This window comes from Dasypus novemcinctus, chromosome 17, assembly GCF_030445035.2.
Source record: "Dasypus novemcinctus isolate mDasNov1 chromosome 17, mDasNov1.1.hap2, whole genome shotgun sequence".
Taxonomy (NCBI): Eukaryota; Metazoa; Chordata; class Mammalia; order Cingulata; family Dasypodidae; genus Dasypus; species Dasypus novemcinctus.
In genome coordinates this window covers 88963056-88980344 of record NC_080689.1, presented here as the reverse complement: position 1 = coordinate 88980344, position 17289 = coordinate 88963056, and the positions used below count along the sequence as shown (strand labels likewise).

Genomic DNA, 17289 nt, shown 5'->3' with positions numbered 1-17289 from the left:
CTAGGCATAGGACACTATTCTGTGGATAACTAAGGTATTAGTGAGTGGTGCCCCTCGCATTTCCACCCATTGATTCCAGGACTGTGAATCCCAGCTATGGCAGAAATAGCACCATAGAGTGAATGCTGGTTTAGAGCATAACAAAGCTTCCTGGAAAGCACCGCCCCAGTCCTGCAGGTGCTGTCACCTAGTTGACAAGGTAAGTGAGCCCTCATAGGACCAACAAACTGAGATAGAAGAACCCTGTATTTTGTTGGGTTTATCTCCCATCCTCTCTCATTCAAAAGTCAGGTTATTCATAACAGCCATTATTATAATCCTAATACAAAAAGGAGTACCAGGACTGTATGAGATTGCAACTAGTATTTGTTTAATAAGTACATGAATGAAAAAATAAATAAATAATTGATATAAATCAATTATGTCAACTTTATTTACAAGTAAAACAGAATTCTAAGAAATAAACTACTGAGTAATTTTAGATTTTTTTTGTTATCTCATAAATTTGCAGAAATGAAAATAGGTTAGCATAGCCATAAATATTCAGGAAAAATAAATTTTGATACAGAGCCATGCTACCAAATATGAAAAATATTTTGGAGATTAGTGCTCTTAGAAGCAAACAACAGAAATGGAGTGGGTTTAAGCTAACTCATATGAAAGTACAAAATGAATAACGTGTGGCTTACAGATCTGATCACAAGCTGGGGCAGCATAGGAAATGTGTTGGAAGTTAGATGGCATTAACACAGTCTGGGACATCACGAAAAGGGAAAGACTTGATCCCACTCCTACCACAGATGGATGGTGGACCCTCCTGATGGCAACATCAATGCTGGATGCCAGTCATGAGACATTGGAGGTTGAAGACATCTACTGCTGCCATCATGGCAGAGGATTCAGTCTGAAATATTTTAGACTCAGAGATGCATATTAAAAAAATGTCTACATGTTATGTCCAAATTGTATAAATCTAGCAACTGTAATTAAATTGCTAAATGCAATTACAGTTTTCCAACTCAGTGTTATTAGAGAATGCACAAGATATGACCTCTTCCTGCATATAAGTATATAAGTAAGGAGAAATAGAACCAGCAAGATAGTGGCAGAATAAGGAGCTCCTAGAGTCAGCTTGTGCTACAGGGCAGTTAGTAAACCCCCAGAGCTATCTAAAGCACCTGTCTGGTGGCTCCAGGAGACAAGAAGGTCATTGTGCAACATCGTTGAAAGATTGGAAGGAGGATAATCCCCATCTGCAGAGAAGATTTGTGAGTAGGACATTACACATCCCAGAGGCTGGTGCCCATCTTCCACTGGCTGCACGTGCTGCATAAAGAGTAATTCCATGGCTGAAATTGGGGAAGGAAGAGAGGGTTGGGCACCAACTTAAGATACTGATCAGTGAATCTGGCAGGCTATCATCTAATCCTAAGAAGAGCTGAAGTTTGAACCTGTCCATGTTAGAAAGAGGCCAGTAGCACCATTTTAACTCCACCTCTGGCACACGGGGAAGCAGCATGGGCTGAAAATCACAATGCTGCTAGGGACCAGCTTCTTTCCATCCTGACCAAATTGCAATTCTAGCATAAACCCCATCCCCACCTCTGGCAGGGACATAGCTGGAAAGGCATGCACCAGCCTATCCAGGAAAATATAGACCACACCAAGGAGGCTGGTGATCATCCTACTTGGCCATGCAGGCCACCTCAGGGGCTACCCTGTGGCTGGAATTTGAATCTCCATTTCCCAAAAACTGGGAGGAAGAGGTGGTTGACCACTGATTTCAGGTACAGATTAATGAATTTGGATGGTTAGAGTATAACACTAAAAATAGCTGAAGTTTTAAAATGTCCAAGTCAGAAAGTGACTGGTAGCCACCATTTTGACTATGCACACAGCATGAGGGCAAGCAGGCTCACTGAAAAGCACCGTGATTGTAGGGACAGGTATCTTTCACCCAGGTTGGCCTGCAGCCCAATCCTAGACTTCAGCCCCACCTCTAGCAGGGGAGAAGTTGTCGGGCCCTGCAGCAGTCTTTCCAGGGAAATGACGGTGCATTTGGCTAGCACTAACAGAATAGCATGATATGTATGGACAACTGCAGTCACCTTGGAACTGTACTGCTTAGATTGCTCCCCACACCTGCAGCTCCATCCCACCCCCAGGAAGGGGAGAAAGGCACTTGAAGCTTCATAAGTCTCTCTGGGCATTCACAGTCTAGAACTGCACAGTTTGGATTATTACACACAGAAGTAGCTTGGTGCAAACACCTGGCAAGAAGAAATTTGGGAGAAATTTCATCAGGCCCTGAGGCACTGAGGGCAGCTTGAGCCTCCACAGCTCACAATAATAACTGCATCTTTGGCTCCTACTACACAACCAGCAAGGGAGAAAGGGCAAGAAAGCCCTAAACTAAAGAGCAAAACTGCACCAGAATGAATACTCTAGTAAGCCAGACATCAAGGTACCAACAAAAAATTTCTATGCACGCCAAGAAACAGGAAGATATGACCCAGATAAAGGAGCAAGATAGGCCTCCAGATGGCATAAAGGAGTTGAAACAACTAATTATAGATGTTTAAACAAATCTCCTTAATAAATTCATTGAGATGGCTAAAGAGATTAAGGATATTAAGTAGACATTATATGAGAACAAAGAAAAATTCGAAAGTATATGTAGAAAAATAGCAGATCTTATTGGAATGAAAGACACGATAAATGAAATTTAAAATACACTAGAGTCATATAATAGCAGATTTGAGGAAGCAGAAGAAAAGATTGGTGAGCTTGAGTAAATGGCCTCTGAAATTGAACAAACAAAAGAACAGATGAAGAAAAGAAGGGAAAAATTGAACAGCATCTCAGGGAAATAAATGACAGTAAGAGACATGCAAACACATGTATCATGGGTGTCCCAGAAGGAGAAGAGAAGGGAAAAGGGGCAGAAGGAATATTTGAAGACATAATGGTAGAAAATACCCCAAACCTATTGAGGACAGAGATTTCCATATCAAGAAGAACATCTTCTGAGGGCTACAGAGACTCACAGGCTCTATGGTCATGGCAGATGGACTTCAGTGCAATGTCAGTTGACCCTACTTTGGAGTTTGTGTTCCTGAGTGCGATGGATTTGGAGTGAGATGTGATCTTTGTTCACAAGCCTCTCCTGTTACTTTTACCAGACTGGTGGTTGGTGCTGGGGTTTAGTGTATACTCAGGAGACCTGAATCTCTGGATGGTCAATGTGATAGCCATGCCCTGAGTCTCAACAGTCTTGCAACTCCTACCCTCTGGCTTATTGGACTTAACCCAGCCAGCTAACAGGGAGGTGAAGAATGTCACCCATCACACCAAGGAGACAAGCGTGCCTACAACTGTAAACAGGAGAATTGCATCCATCATTCAAGTGGAATCTAAGCACCCTCCCAACATAAAAGTGGAGTTAACATAACCACCCTAGGGTCCACAGAATGGAGGAATAGAGTATGGATTAGAGTGGACTTACTAATATTCTATTCTGGAACTACTGTGAGTAGTAATGGAAGTAAATATAGCATTGAGATAGAGAAAGAGGCCATGGTAGCTTCTGAGGGTGGGGGGTGGGAAGAAGAGATGAGATGTGGGGGCATTTTCATGACTTGGAGTTATCCTGGGTGGTACTGCAGGGACAGTTACTGGACATTTTATGTCATCCCATGGCCAACTGGGTGGACTGGCATCTATAAGGTGGACCAATGACCATGTGGTGCAACAGTGCTCAGAGATGTATTCACCAAGTGCAATGAATGTCCCATGATGTTGGAGGAGGTTGTTGTTATGGGAGGGGTAGGGTCAGGGGGGTGGGGGGTATATGGGGAACTCATATTTTTTAACCAAGGGCCCAGGATTGCAGGAAATACTAAAGAGTGTGCTACAGCCTGAAAACAAATGACTGGAGAGAGAAGCTTGGAAGTGCATAAAGAAATGAAGATTATATCAATAAAATAAGTAAAAGTATCAGAAGACTGGTGAAAATAATATGACAGAAAAAAACACAAATATTCAGAAATAAACTTAACCAATGATATAAAGCACTTGTATCCAGAAAAATACAACTAATTGGTAAAAAGAAATCAGAAAGAGCTAAATAATTGGAAGAACATTCCATGCTCATAGTTTAAAATACAAAATATCATTAAGATGTCAAATCTACTGAAATTGATATATAGATTCAATAAAATCAGATAATAACTCCACCAGAATTTCTTAAAAAAATGGAAAAAATGATTATCAATTTTATGTGGAAGGGTGAGGGGTCCTGAATAGGCAGAAACATCTTAAAAAGGAAAAGCAAAGTTGGAGAATTCTCATTTCTAGAATTTAAATTGTATTACCTAGCTACCTTGGTAAAAACAGCATGCTACTGTTGTAAAGGCAGACACAGAGACAAACGGAACCAAATTGGTGGTTCAGAAACAGACACTCCCATCTATGGTCAAGTGGTTTTTGACTAGCGTGTCAAACATACTCAGGTCTGGCAGAACAGTCCATTCAACAAACAGTGCTGAAAGAACTGGATATCCATACCAGAAGAAGGAAAGAGGACCCCTATCTCATATCTTATCCAAAATTTAACTCAAAATGGATCAAAAACTTAAATATAAAAGCAAGAACCATATTGGTTCTAGAAGAAAATGTAGGAAAATGTCTGCAAGACCTAGTAGTACGTGGTAGTTTCTTAAAGGAGATAAGAGGAGGACTGAGATGGCCTACTGATATTTAATGTATGTATAAGCTTTAGTTAACTTTACTGTAAAGTGTGGAAATGTATAGAGTGGATGGTAACACATTTAGTGAGTAACAGCTGGTTTAAAAATTGGAATGTGGCAGAAAATGGTAGGCTAGGGATGCAAATGCAAAATGAAAGAAAGCTAGAGAATAATCTAGGGAATGAATAGCACAGTAACCCAGAAGTGGATGAGATTTGTGTTTGATGTTACAGAGACAAGAGTGTCCTTGGTGAGCTAAGAGCAGGTATACATCATCATTCCAGGGTAGCGGGAATGTGGAGAAGCATGAGAAAAATACAACTGGAATGACCTATGGACTGTGGCTAATAGTAATAATGTAATATTCACGAATCTATGCCAAAGATGTACTGTGCTGATAATAGGGGAGTATGGAAAAGGTTTGCCAAATGTATGCTAAGGACCTTGTAATAATCTGAGGATACTATCTCATAATCTCTAAAAAAATTTCCTCCATGGTATGGTGTGTTGATAGAGGGGTGTTGTTTGGGAATTCTGTACATGTGCATGATTGTTTTGTAAGCTTACAATTTCTGTCATAAAAATATATTTAAAAAATAATAACAGGGTAAGTTGAGGGAAAACACACCAAATGTAAGATAATGACTGTAGTTAGTAAGATTTTAGCAATATTCTTTCATAATTTGTAACAAATGTCTCAAAACTATGCAAGGTATTAGTGGAGGGGTTGATATATGGGACCCATGTATGATGTTATGCATGTTTGCTTGTAAGTTTCCAACTTTTACTATACATTTATTATTTATGCATGTTCATATATAATGATATAAAAATAATAATAGGGTGGTTTGGGGGAAAATACTTTGGTTAGCAGAAATATTTTGAAGTTACTCTTTAATCATTAGTTTAAAATGTTTCACAACAATGCAAGGTATTTTTGGTAGGTTGAGGTATGAGAGACCTCTATGAGATTATGTATGTTTGAGTTGTAAGTCCACAACTGTTACTATACACTGATTGTTTATGTATGTGTGTTTATGACTGATATACTTCAATTAATTTAAAGGTATATGTATTTATATGTGTATATACATATGCATGTATATATATAGAGAGAGAGAGAGAGGGAGAGAGAGAAAGAGAGAGAGACCAGCTTACAAGGTTTTAACCCCAAACACTGTGCTCTGAGAATGTCACTTTCACCTTCACTGATTCATTCCAAGAACATCCCTCAAACAATTTGTAGCAGCATTGTTGGTCTGAGCCTCACAAATGGGGACTTTTATCTGAGGTATTGGCCAGAAAAACAACAATTAGGGATAAACTAAAAAATACTCAGGCTCCTATTCTACCGTGATCTTATTACAGAATTTTTACAAACTTGAAATATTCCTATTACATGATCCTCCTATTCAGGTAGATCTAAGATATTAAATGGGATATGACTCAAATGCTACCATTTTTCCTATCATGAGTTGAACAACATCACTGGATCAGTCCCCTGTCATTTCCTCACAACATTAAGACTTTGATCAAATCATTCCTTCTCAGTAGAGTAGTCCGTGACATTCCATGTCCCCAATTTTTTAACTCCATGTTCCATGCTCATGAACATGTTCCTTTACAACTTTTCCTACAAAGAAGCACAAACCATTTGCTTTTCTCTTAAATGTGAGCTTGTCTTGGGAATTGCATTAATCAAAACAAGGCAACCATAGAAAATTGCTCTGATTGTAGGTTTTCAAGAAACAAAAAAAGGCTGCAAGATGAAGACACCATTTCAGAACCTCAGGCTCCCGCTCCGCTGTGTTTCAGATGAGAGAATTTGTGCAAACTTGAACATGGTATTTTCCTTGCAAGATCATCCTCCTGTACAAATATAAAGTTCATCATACTAAAATAGGATATGAAATGAATGGTGCAGTCATCTAGAAAGGTAAAATCAAATGTTAAAAAAAAGAAAATTTGATTTGGCCTCATACAAGAAGGTAGATGCCTTTACTCTTCTCCTTTTCCTTTGTTCACTTATTTTAGAAAAATTCAGATTTTAAATGAGTTCTCTGTCCTTTACAGAGGTATGTATACTTTTTGTTTTATTTATGTATTTATTTATTTATTTTAATTGGCTTCTAAAAAAGATATATAGATCACAAAAAATGTTACATTAAAAAAATATAAGAGGTTCCCATATACCCCACGTCCCACACCACCCCACTCTACAAAGGTATGTATTTTTAAAAGATAAATAGTTGCTTAACATATACTATATATGTACTCTTGAGATTCTTGAGACTCTAATTGAGAATGTAGCAGGACACAACAGAATGGGAATTTATTATTTTCTTTTTTATTTTGTGGGTCTCCACCCAAAAAAATGACTCCCTAGGACAATATGAACACATTCAAGACCTTAATATTAATGTGAAACTATGAAACTTTCTTGGAAGGCTGAAATTTAGTGGTTACCAAAGCCTCCAAGGAGACAGAGAGGGAAAAATAGGTACATAGAGCATATTGAGATCACTGGAATTGTTCTGCATTACATTTCAATGGTGAATGCATTATGATACATTATGTCAAAACCCATAAAATAGTGCAGTGCAAAGTGTAAACCATAATGAAGACCATTGTCCACGGATAGTAGCAATGCTTCAATATTTGTTCATCAATTGTAACAAATGGACCATACTCATGTCAGATATTAATAGGTTAAAATGTGAGAGAAGGGGGTGGGTGTATAGGAAGCCCCTCTATTTTCTATGTGACTTTTCTGTGACTTAAAGCTTCTTTGAAAATAAAATGATAAACATAAATAAGACACTGAGGGAACATATAGAAGAAATTATCAATATTCATAAAAGAGAGATCATAGAGGGATAAAAGTTGCAAAACAAAAAAATTTGGTTTTGTTTTTGGGGGAAGTTTTGGATTTCATAAAAGTTACAACTATGGCAGGAAGGATAACTGGTACAATTATCATGTGGTTCAAATTGTGTGGTCAAAGTGTAAACCATAATGTAAGCTATAGACCATGGTTAATAGCAAAGTTTCAATATTTGTTCATCATTTGCAATAAATATACCACACTAATGAAAGTTTGTTAAAGGGGGGAATTATGAGAGATGGGTTATATAGGATTCCCTCATATTTTTATGTAACTTTTATTTAATATAAAACTTCTATATAAATAGAAAAAATATCTTTCTCAATCACCTGGGAACCATCTCTTGGAAATGGAGTCATCAGGAAGATAATGTCCTTTTCTCCCATTTTCTGTGGGAGAGTAGGTACAAGACATAAATGGACACCTAGCTCCAAGTTGAAAAACTACCTTATTCCCTAAAATATGAGAATTTTATATTTCTCTTTATATTTCCTTGGAAAAAGTCAATTAACTAAGCCAGAGGCTCACCTCCATTGTCAGATGAGTTTAAGATGAACTATTTGTGATGAATGGAGCTGTCAGTTTTCTTACTGGAGAACCAGTAATCATTTACCTTGAGAACATGTGTGTAATCAGTTGTTTTCCTACCAATGTCTAAAGAGATGATATTTTGTTCTGTCTATGCAGCCTCTTTAGAGTACTGTCTGAATGTGCACTTTCCCATTTTAATTTACTAATCAAACTGTTTCTTTTCTCATCTACCTTTTTGGAGTAGTTTCATGATTGGCAGGGTGTTTTGTTTTGAATTATATTTTCCCCAAATCTGATGACATGGATTGAATTAGCTGGAAACTTACTGAATTAAACAGATAATTTACTGGACTTGTGGGCACATAGCAATCAGGTAAAGGATCCTGAACTATTCAGTGTCCATACTAGATCTTCATTTTTTTGGAATACCAAGCAGATAAAACACACTATTAAAAAGTCTGGGAAATATGGAATCTCCAATCCCATGAGAAACAATATATGTTTAGCTAATTTGGAAGCCAGAACCTTCTCTGCTAGTATATCTCCTAAAGGAATACTAAATCTCTGTTATATTGGGAAAGGGCTTATGATAAAACCATATTGATGTTGCCTCACAAGCATTCCTTTGATTTGGATGAAATAATGTGTTTGTTTGGATCTTAGACCTCATCTCAAGCAAATAAATTCCTGGGATTCATGTAATGTACATCTTTTTAGAGGAAAGGAGAACATCTTGTCAAAAGTTTGAAGGAAAGTTTGTGAAAATTGGGAGCAGAAATGTAAAAATAAAGGCCACTTTCTCTTTGAAGGTGCCTTCCTTCTTTCTCTATTGTCCTCACTTGATAGGGAGGGTGACTTGTTAGGTGCTAATGCAGCAGGTGATTGTAAATTGAAGCCTATGCTCATTTGCCCTCTGGAAAATCCCTGGACCCTTAAAAATTGCAAAATCTACTCTGCATGCTCTAGAAATTGAACAGGAAATGCTGAATGACAGCCCATCTGTTCACATGATTAGCTGAAAAATTTAAGCCCACTGCTGAGACCTACTGCTCAGAACAAAAGGTTCCTTTTGAAATATTACTGCACACTGACAATGCACTTGGTCACCAAAGATCTGATGGATTTGTACAATTAAATCCATATCGTTTTCATGCCTGATAACCCAACATCCATTCTGCAAACCATAGATGGAGAAGTCATTTTGAATTCAGACCTTATTACTTAAAAAATACATTTTATAAGTTTCAGCTGCTATAGACATTGAGGTTTCTTATGGATCTTAGCAAAGTAAATGGAAAAAATAGTGAAAATGATTCACCATTATAGATGACATTAGTTCATTTGTGACTCATGGGAGGAGATCAAACTAACAAAATTAACAAGATTTTGGAAGAATTTGATTCCAACTCCCATGGAAAATGTTTAGGGGAAGTAACTGTAGATGGTGTGGATATAGGAAGAGAACTAGAATGTCATTGTTTCATTTTAAAAGAATGAATACAGAATTTACTCAAATAAGAAGTAACATCATCTGAGATATAGAATGTTTAAGCTTTGCAAATTCCTTCATAAAATTTTTCTCACTTGATTACTTTTATCTATACTTCATTTTATTTCTTTTTTAATAATTTTTCCTTCTTTATTTTTTTTAAATGTTACATTAAAAAAATATGAGGTCACCATATACCTCCCATACCGATCATCCCACTCCTCCCACATAAACAACCTTTTTCATCATGGTGGCACACTCATTACATTTGGTGAATACATTTTGGAGCACTGCTGCACCACATGGATAGTGGTTTACATTCTAGCTTACAGTATCCACCAGTCCACACAGTGGGCCATGACAGGACATACAATGTTCAGCATCTGTCCCTGCAGTACTATACCCAGGACAACTCCAAGTCCTGAAAACGTTCCCACATCATATCTCTTCTTCCCTCTACCTAGATATACCTTCAGAAAACAAAAGAAATATGATTCTGAATATGTTTTAAGTCCTTCACAGTTTATGTAACATGTGTATTATATAATCATGTTGAGTTTTCCCAAAGTAGATATTTTTAGCTCATTGTATGAACAAGAAAAGGGGGGGTCCAGAGAAAATAAAAGATTGAGATCTTGAGGACATAAACCAAGAGCTTTTTAGTAGTGATTCTTTTATTCTTTCTACTCTGTCTTAGCTTCTTCATTTCTCCTACAAGCTAATTGTACAGGATATTCTTTGAAATATGAACAAGGGCTTATGTGACACTGTCTGGTTTCTCTTCCTGGCTTTGCCAATCTCATCTGTAACAAATGTTGCACAACAATGCAAAGTATTGGTGGAAGGGTGATATTTGGGGATTCTGCATGTTATACATGATTGTTTTGTAAGCTCACAATGTCTTTAGTAAAAACATTTTTAATTACAAAAAAAGGAAAAAGAAAGAGAATTAGAGTAAGAAGTGGAGCCTGAAGATGGGACTAAACTTCTGCAATCTCATGGTACATATTTAATCGATGAGGAGTTGCTTCTTCTGAATGAAGAAAGAAAATGGAGTCTTGAAATATAATCTATTCCTGGTGAAGATTCATCTCAAGCACACCTGGAACTTTCTCCAGAATACACTATATGCTTGTTAACAGACCTAGTCTCAACAAAACAGGACAGATTGAAATTTACAAACTATTTTCTCTGACCACAACAGAATGTAGCAGGAAATGAATAAGGTGCAGAGAACCATAACAGGCATAAAGATATGGAAGTTAAACTACACACTCTTACACAATCAGTGGGTCAAGGAGGAAATTGATAAAGAAATCAGTAACTACATTGAAATGAATGAAAATGAGAGCAGAACATATGAAAACATATGGGATGCAGCAAAGCAGTGAAGAAATTTATAGCCATAAAGGCTTATATTGAAAAAAATAAGGAAAGAAAGAAAGAAGGGAAGAAAGAAAGGAAGAAGGAAGGATGGAAGGAAGGAAGGAAGGAAGGAAGGAAGGAAGGAAGGAAGGAAGGAAGGAAGGAAGGAAGGAAGGAAGGAAGGAAGGAAGGAATAGCGAAGATCAAAGACCTAACTGAACACCTGGAGAAACTAGGAAAAGAACAAAAAATTAATCCAAAAGAAACAGAAAATAAGAAATCACAAAGTTTAGAGCAGAACTAAATGACATGAGAATATTAAAAGAAGAAAAGAAAAGAAAATATTAACAGATCCAAAGATGGTTCTTTGAGAAGATTAATGAAATTGACAAACCTAGGAAGCAGATATGGCTCAACCACTTGGGCAGCTGCCTACCATATGGGATCTCCAGGATTCAGGGCCCAGGGCCTCCTGAAAGAGAAGATGGCAGAATCCACCCCTCACCACAACAGAGCTAGACTTGCCCCACTGCAACAGCAGAGGCCACAAGCCAGTAGACATCACACTCACAGCAGCAGATGTGGCTCATTCCTTGGGTACTCCCCTCTAAAGTGGGAGGTCCAGGTGTGGTTCCCAAGACTTCCTGAGCAAGGTGAGCAAACAAATAGCACACAGAGGAGAGAATCATCTGGGGGAAGAGGGGGATAATGAAGTAAATTTTTTAAAAAGCAGTTTAAAAAAATAGACAAACCCTTAGCCAGGCTAACAAAAGAGAGAGAAACAGAAGATGCAATTAAAATAAAAAATGAGAGAGAAGGTATCACCACTGATTGCACAGAAAAAATATATCATAAGACGATACTTTGAAAAAATATATGACAACTTAGAAAGGAAGAAGTCAAAATTTCAGTATTTGCAGATGACATGATCCTATACATAGAAAGCCCTGAGAAATCCACAAGAAAACTTCTAGTATAAATAATGAGTTCAGTAAAGTCACAGGTTATAAGATCAATGTGCAAAAATCAGCAGCATTCTGTACACTAGTAATGAGCAATCTGAGGAGGAAATCAAGAAAAAAAATACCATTTACAACAGTAAATAAAAAAATCAAATACCTAGGAATAAATTTAACTAAACATGTAAAAGACTTATACACAGAAAACTACACAACAGTATTTGGGGAAATAAAGAAGATTTAAATAAAGGGAAGAATATTCCCTGTTCATGAATAGGAAGACTAAATATCATTATGATGTCTATCCTACTCAAACTGATCTACAGATTTAATGCAATCCCAATAAAAATCAACACAACATTTTTTAATGAACTGGAAAAACTAACTATGAAATTTATTTGGAAGGGAAAGAGACTCTGAATAGCCAAAGGCATATTGAAAAAGAAAAATGAAATTGGAGGACTCACACTACCTGACTTTAATACATACTGCAAAGCTACAATGGTGAAAACAGCATGGTATTGGCACAGGAATTCATATACTGACCAATGGAACTGAATTGAGAGTTCTGACATAGATCCTCATGTAGACAATCATCTGATATTCAATAAGGCCACCAAGCCCTCTCAACTGGGAGAGAATGGCCTCTTCAACGGATGGTGCTTGGAGAATTGGATATCCATATGCGAAAGAATGAGAGAGGATTATTATCTCATACCTTTGACAAAAATCAACTCAGGCAGGATTAAAGATCTAATTAGAAGAGCCAGGACCATAAAGACCTTTGAAGACAATGTAGGGAATCATCTGTAGGACCTTGTGATAGGAAATGGATTCATGAACTTTACACCCAAAGCATGAGCTGTGAAAGAATAAATAAATAGGACCTCCTCAAAATTAAAGCCTTTTACACCTGAAACAAGTTCTTCAAGAAAGTGAAAAGACAGCCAACCCAATGGCAGAAAATATTTGGTAACAATATATCTGATAGGAGCCGAATATCCAACATAGAAAAATAATAATGCATGTCAAAAATAAAGACAAACATCCCATTTTTTAAAAATGGGTATGAGATCTGAAGAGACATTTCTCCAAAGAAGAAATACAAATGGCTAAAAAGCACTGAAAAGATGCTCAAAATCACTACCTATTGGTAAATGCAAATCAAAACTGTAATGAGATACCATCTTCCTCCCATTAAACTGGTGGCTATTAAAAAAACAGAGGCCTACAAGTGTTGGAGAGGATGTGGAGGAATGGGAACCCTCACCCACTGGTGGTAGGAATGTAGAAGGACCCAGCCATTCTGGAGGACAGTTTGGTGGTTCCTCAAAAAACTAGTTATAGATTTGCCATATGACCCAGCAATTCCACTGCTGCATATATACTCAGAAGAACTGAAAACAAGGACACAAATGGATATATGCACACCAATATTCATAGCGGCATTATTCACTATTGCCAAAAGTTGGAATCAACCCAAATGCCCATCAATAGATGAATGGATAAACAAAATGTGGTATATACATACAATGGAATACTACTCAGCTGTAAGAAGGAATACAGTACTAACACATGGGATAACATGGATGAATCTTGAAGACCTTATGTTGAGTGAAGCAAGCCAGACATTGATGGACAAATACTACATGACTTCTTTGATAAGAATTAAGCAAGCTGTCTCAGAGAGCTAGAGACTGGAAGATAGGCTTACAGGAATTAGGTGGTGAGAGGAAGGTTGTGAGCCATTGCCCACATGTGCAAAACCTATGATAAAGTGGAGGTAAGTAGTTGTGCAGTGAAGGGATAAGACAGGGGCATATTGATAGTATTGGATTGGGTTTTGCAGGCTTGACTGGAGCCTGGGATGGGAGTGTGGTTCAGATGGTCCAAGGAATTGAGGAGAGGGTTGAGGGTTAGCAAGGGAACACCAGAGAGTGTTGGGTATGTGTTTGAAACTATAAGGTTGAGAAAACTCTTTAGAAAATATAATGAGGAAGGGCTACTGGTTTAAGGTGTTTGATGGGTGGCATCTGGCACAGGGTGCACCTGAGGAAGGCTTCTAGGGAGTGAGTGAGTGCACATAATGTCATAGTGTGTTATATCAGTGGGTGGAGACCCATACAATGAGTGGGAAGGTGTTATGCCTCCATCCTGGGGAGACCTGATGTTCTGGAACATAGAAGAGGGTGTCTCTCAAGAGCTTGGATGGCTCCCAATGAGGGAAGACAGACTAGTGTGTCAAGCCCTCAGTATTGTTGCAAGTATCTATGAGTCTGGTCCTTCAAGCAATGAAGCTTGGTTGTCACTGTGGGTCCTGAGGAGTGGGGGAGAGAGGAATAGAATAGATGGAAGATGGGGTAACTGGGGAGCAATGGAAATGTTCTGCATAGTCCTGTTATGATGGATACAGGCCATGTTAAATATCACCAGAAATTTATAAAGGTATATTGTCTAAAAGGTAAACCATAATGGAATCATGACTAGGAGATATGTTTCAATATCTCTAAATCAGTTGCAGCAAATGTAATATCCACATGTACAAAGATCATTGCTAGGGAAAGGGGAAAGGGGTTTGATGTTGGGTATAAGGGAGTTCCCTATATTCTATATGTGATTTTTCTGTAACCTAAAACTTTTTTGAAGACATAATTTTAAAAAAGGACATAGACACTGAGGAAGAAATGGAAGAGATTACCTTGCCACTATACATACAGGGCAACACCTATTACAGTGATGAAAGGCAAAACATCCAAAACAATTTCTTATGATTTTTTTCATTTTCTAATACCTCAATTTATTTTTTACTTTATTTTAGTTTTTATGAATTATTATATATTCTATTTCTAATCTTTAATCCTAACATTACTATTTCATTTTCCTATGAAATGAATTTGGCAATGCATTAGACTTCATTTTTGAAGAAGTTTTGGATCACAGAGGGGTTCAATTATGGCTGAGGAACACTGATGTGGGATGTCATTGACCAGGGATGCATTGATGGGAGGGATTTCTCCAGGGATGCATACAGGGCATATAGATATGTTCAGATGTCCACTGGGTATTGACATAGAGTTAGAACTTCACATGACAACTGAGGGAGTGTGGAGTTCCCATTCCAGGAAACTCTGTCACACTCCCCAGTGGAACAGGAACAATCCCCCAAGTACAAGGGCAAAGACCAGTGAAGAAGGATGGTCGAATGATGGATCCTTGATACTGATGACTATGTTTATGAGCCTGTGTGCTTGAAATTTCAAAAAGGCTTAGAGCTGCAGGGTACCTAAGTGTTACCTCCTGAGAGCCTCCATGTTGCTCAAATGTGGCCATTCTCTAAGCAACCTTAGCATGTAAATGCATTACCTTCCCCCCAGTATGGGAACTGACACCTAGGGATGAGCCTCCCTGGTGCTGAGGGATTATTACCAAGCACCAGCTGGTGATGCAACTAGAAAAAGACCTTGAATAAAAGGAGGAAATGCTGAAGACAAATGAGTTTATATGGCTAAGAGAATTCAAAATGAGTTGGGAGGGCTTTGGAAGGATTGTGCTTACACACATCTCACCAGGAACTCAGAGACAGCCAAAGTAGATAGAACCCTAGGTAGTGGTGTTTCTAAGGGCTACAGAGACATCTAGCTCCTACAGTCATGACAGATGGCTCTGGAATTCTGTGCCTTGTCAGTGGGCCCTACTTTGAAATTTGTGCTCCTGAGTGTGATGGAGTTGGACTCAGATCTGACCTCTCTATGCATGCCTCTTCTGTCACTTTGACTGAACCTATCATTGGTGCTGGGGTAGGTATATGCTCAGGAGACTTGAATCTCTGGACTATCTATGTGCAAGATGGGTTCTGTGCCTCAGCAGAGTTGCAGCACCTACTCCCTGGTTCATTGGACTCACCCAAATCAGCTGAGAGGGATGGTCAACCACCACACCAGGGAACTGAGACAGTCTACAGCTGCAAGCAGGAGAATTCCATCCATCAGCCATATGGGATCTAGGTCCCCTCTCAATTTAGAGATAGAGTGGACGTCACCATCCCAGGGTTCTCAGGATAGAGGAATAAAATAGGGATTAGAGTAGACTTACTGGTATTCTACTATAGAATTATTGTGACTCTAGCAATGGAAGAAATTATATCACTGATGTGGAAACAGTGGCTTCAGGAGATGGTGAAGGCCAGGAAAGGGTAAAAGGTGTGATATTGGGATATTTTGGGGACTTGGTGTTGTCCTGAGTGATATTGCAGGGACAAATGCAAGACATTATATAACCTGCCACAACCCATTGAATGTACTGGGGGAGAGTGTAAACTACAATGTAAACTATAATCCATGCATCAATGCCACAAAATGTACTCATCAAATGCAATGAATGTACCACACTAATGTAAGAAGTTGTCAATTTGGAAGGAGTGGGGGGTGTGGGGAGGGAGGTATATGGGAACCTCATATATTTTTTTAAAGATTTATTTATTTATTTCCCTCTCCTCCCCCCCCCCCCCACCCCGGTTGTCTGTTCTCTGTCTCTATTTGCTGCGTCTTCTTTGTCCACTTCAGTTGTTGTCAGTGGCACAGGAATCTGTGTTTCTTTTTGTTGTGTCATCTTGCTGTGTCAGCTCTCTGTGTGTGTGGCACCATTCCTGGGCAGGCTGCACTTTCTTTCATGCTGGGCGGCTCTCCTTATGAGGAGCACTCCTTGCATGTGGGGCTCCCCTGCATGGGGGACACCCCTGCATGGCAGGACACTCCTTGCGTGCATCAGCACTGCGCATGGGCCAGGTCCACACGGGTCAAGGAGACCCGGGGTTTGAACTGCGGACCCCCCATGTAGTAGATGGATGTCCTAACTACTGGGCCAAGTCCACCACCCTCATATTTTTTAAAGTAACATTTTGTGTGATCTCTTTTTTTAAGAAAAATACTAATAATGAAATGAGAAAAAGTTAGAAAAAAATTAAAGACCAAAAAGATTAGGAGAAAAAAAGAAGACCAAACAAGAAAAGGTGAAATGACATAAAGCAATGAAAGAGGGGGAAATGAAAGAAAAGAAATATAAAGAAACTAAAGAGAAAAAATAAGCCCTCTAAGGCTCCTAGGAACTGCCTCAGATTGCTCATGCTCATTAGGCAATCACATCGCACTTTAACCACCACAGATAAGGCACCCAGTTTTAGTGAATAAAATAATTTTTTTAAAAAATTAAAAATGATAAAAATAAAAAATAACATCACAAAACCTGTAAAAAATTCTCAGTCTGTAAGTTCCCTGTCATAGGGTGCTGGCTGGGTGCCTGACAAATTGTTTGATC

General features: G+C 38.4%; 1 gene segment (V, D, J or C); it reads right to left on the bottom strand.

Moving 5' to 3' along the window:
- Positions 1-17289, bottom strand: part of LOC131273808 (immunoglobulin kappa variable 3-11-like) — a 911457-nt gene that overhangs the window by 191235 nt on the left and 702933 nt on the right.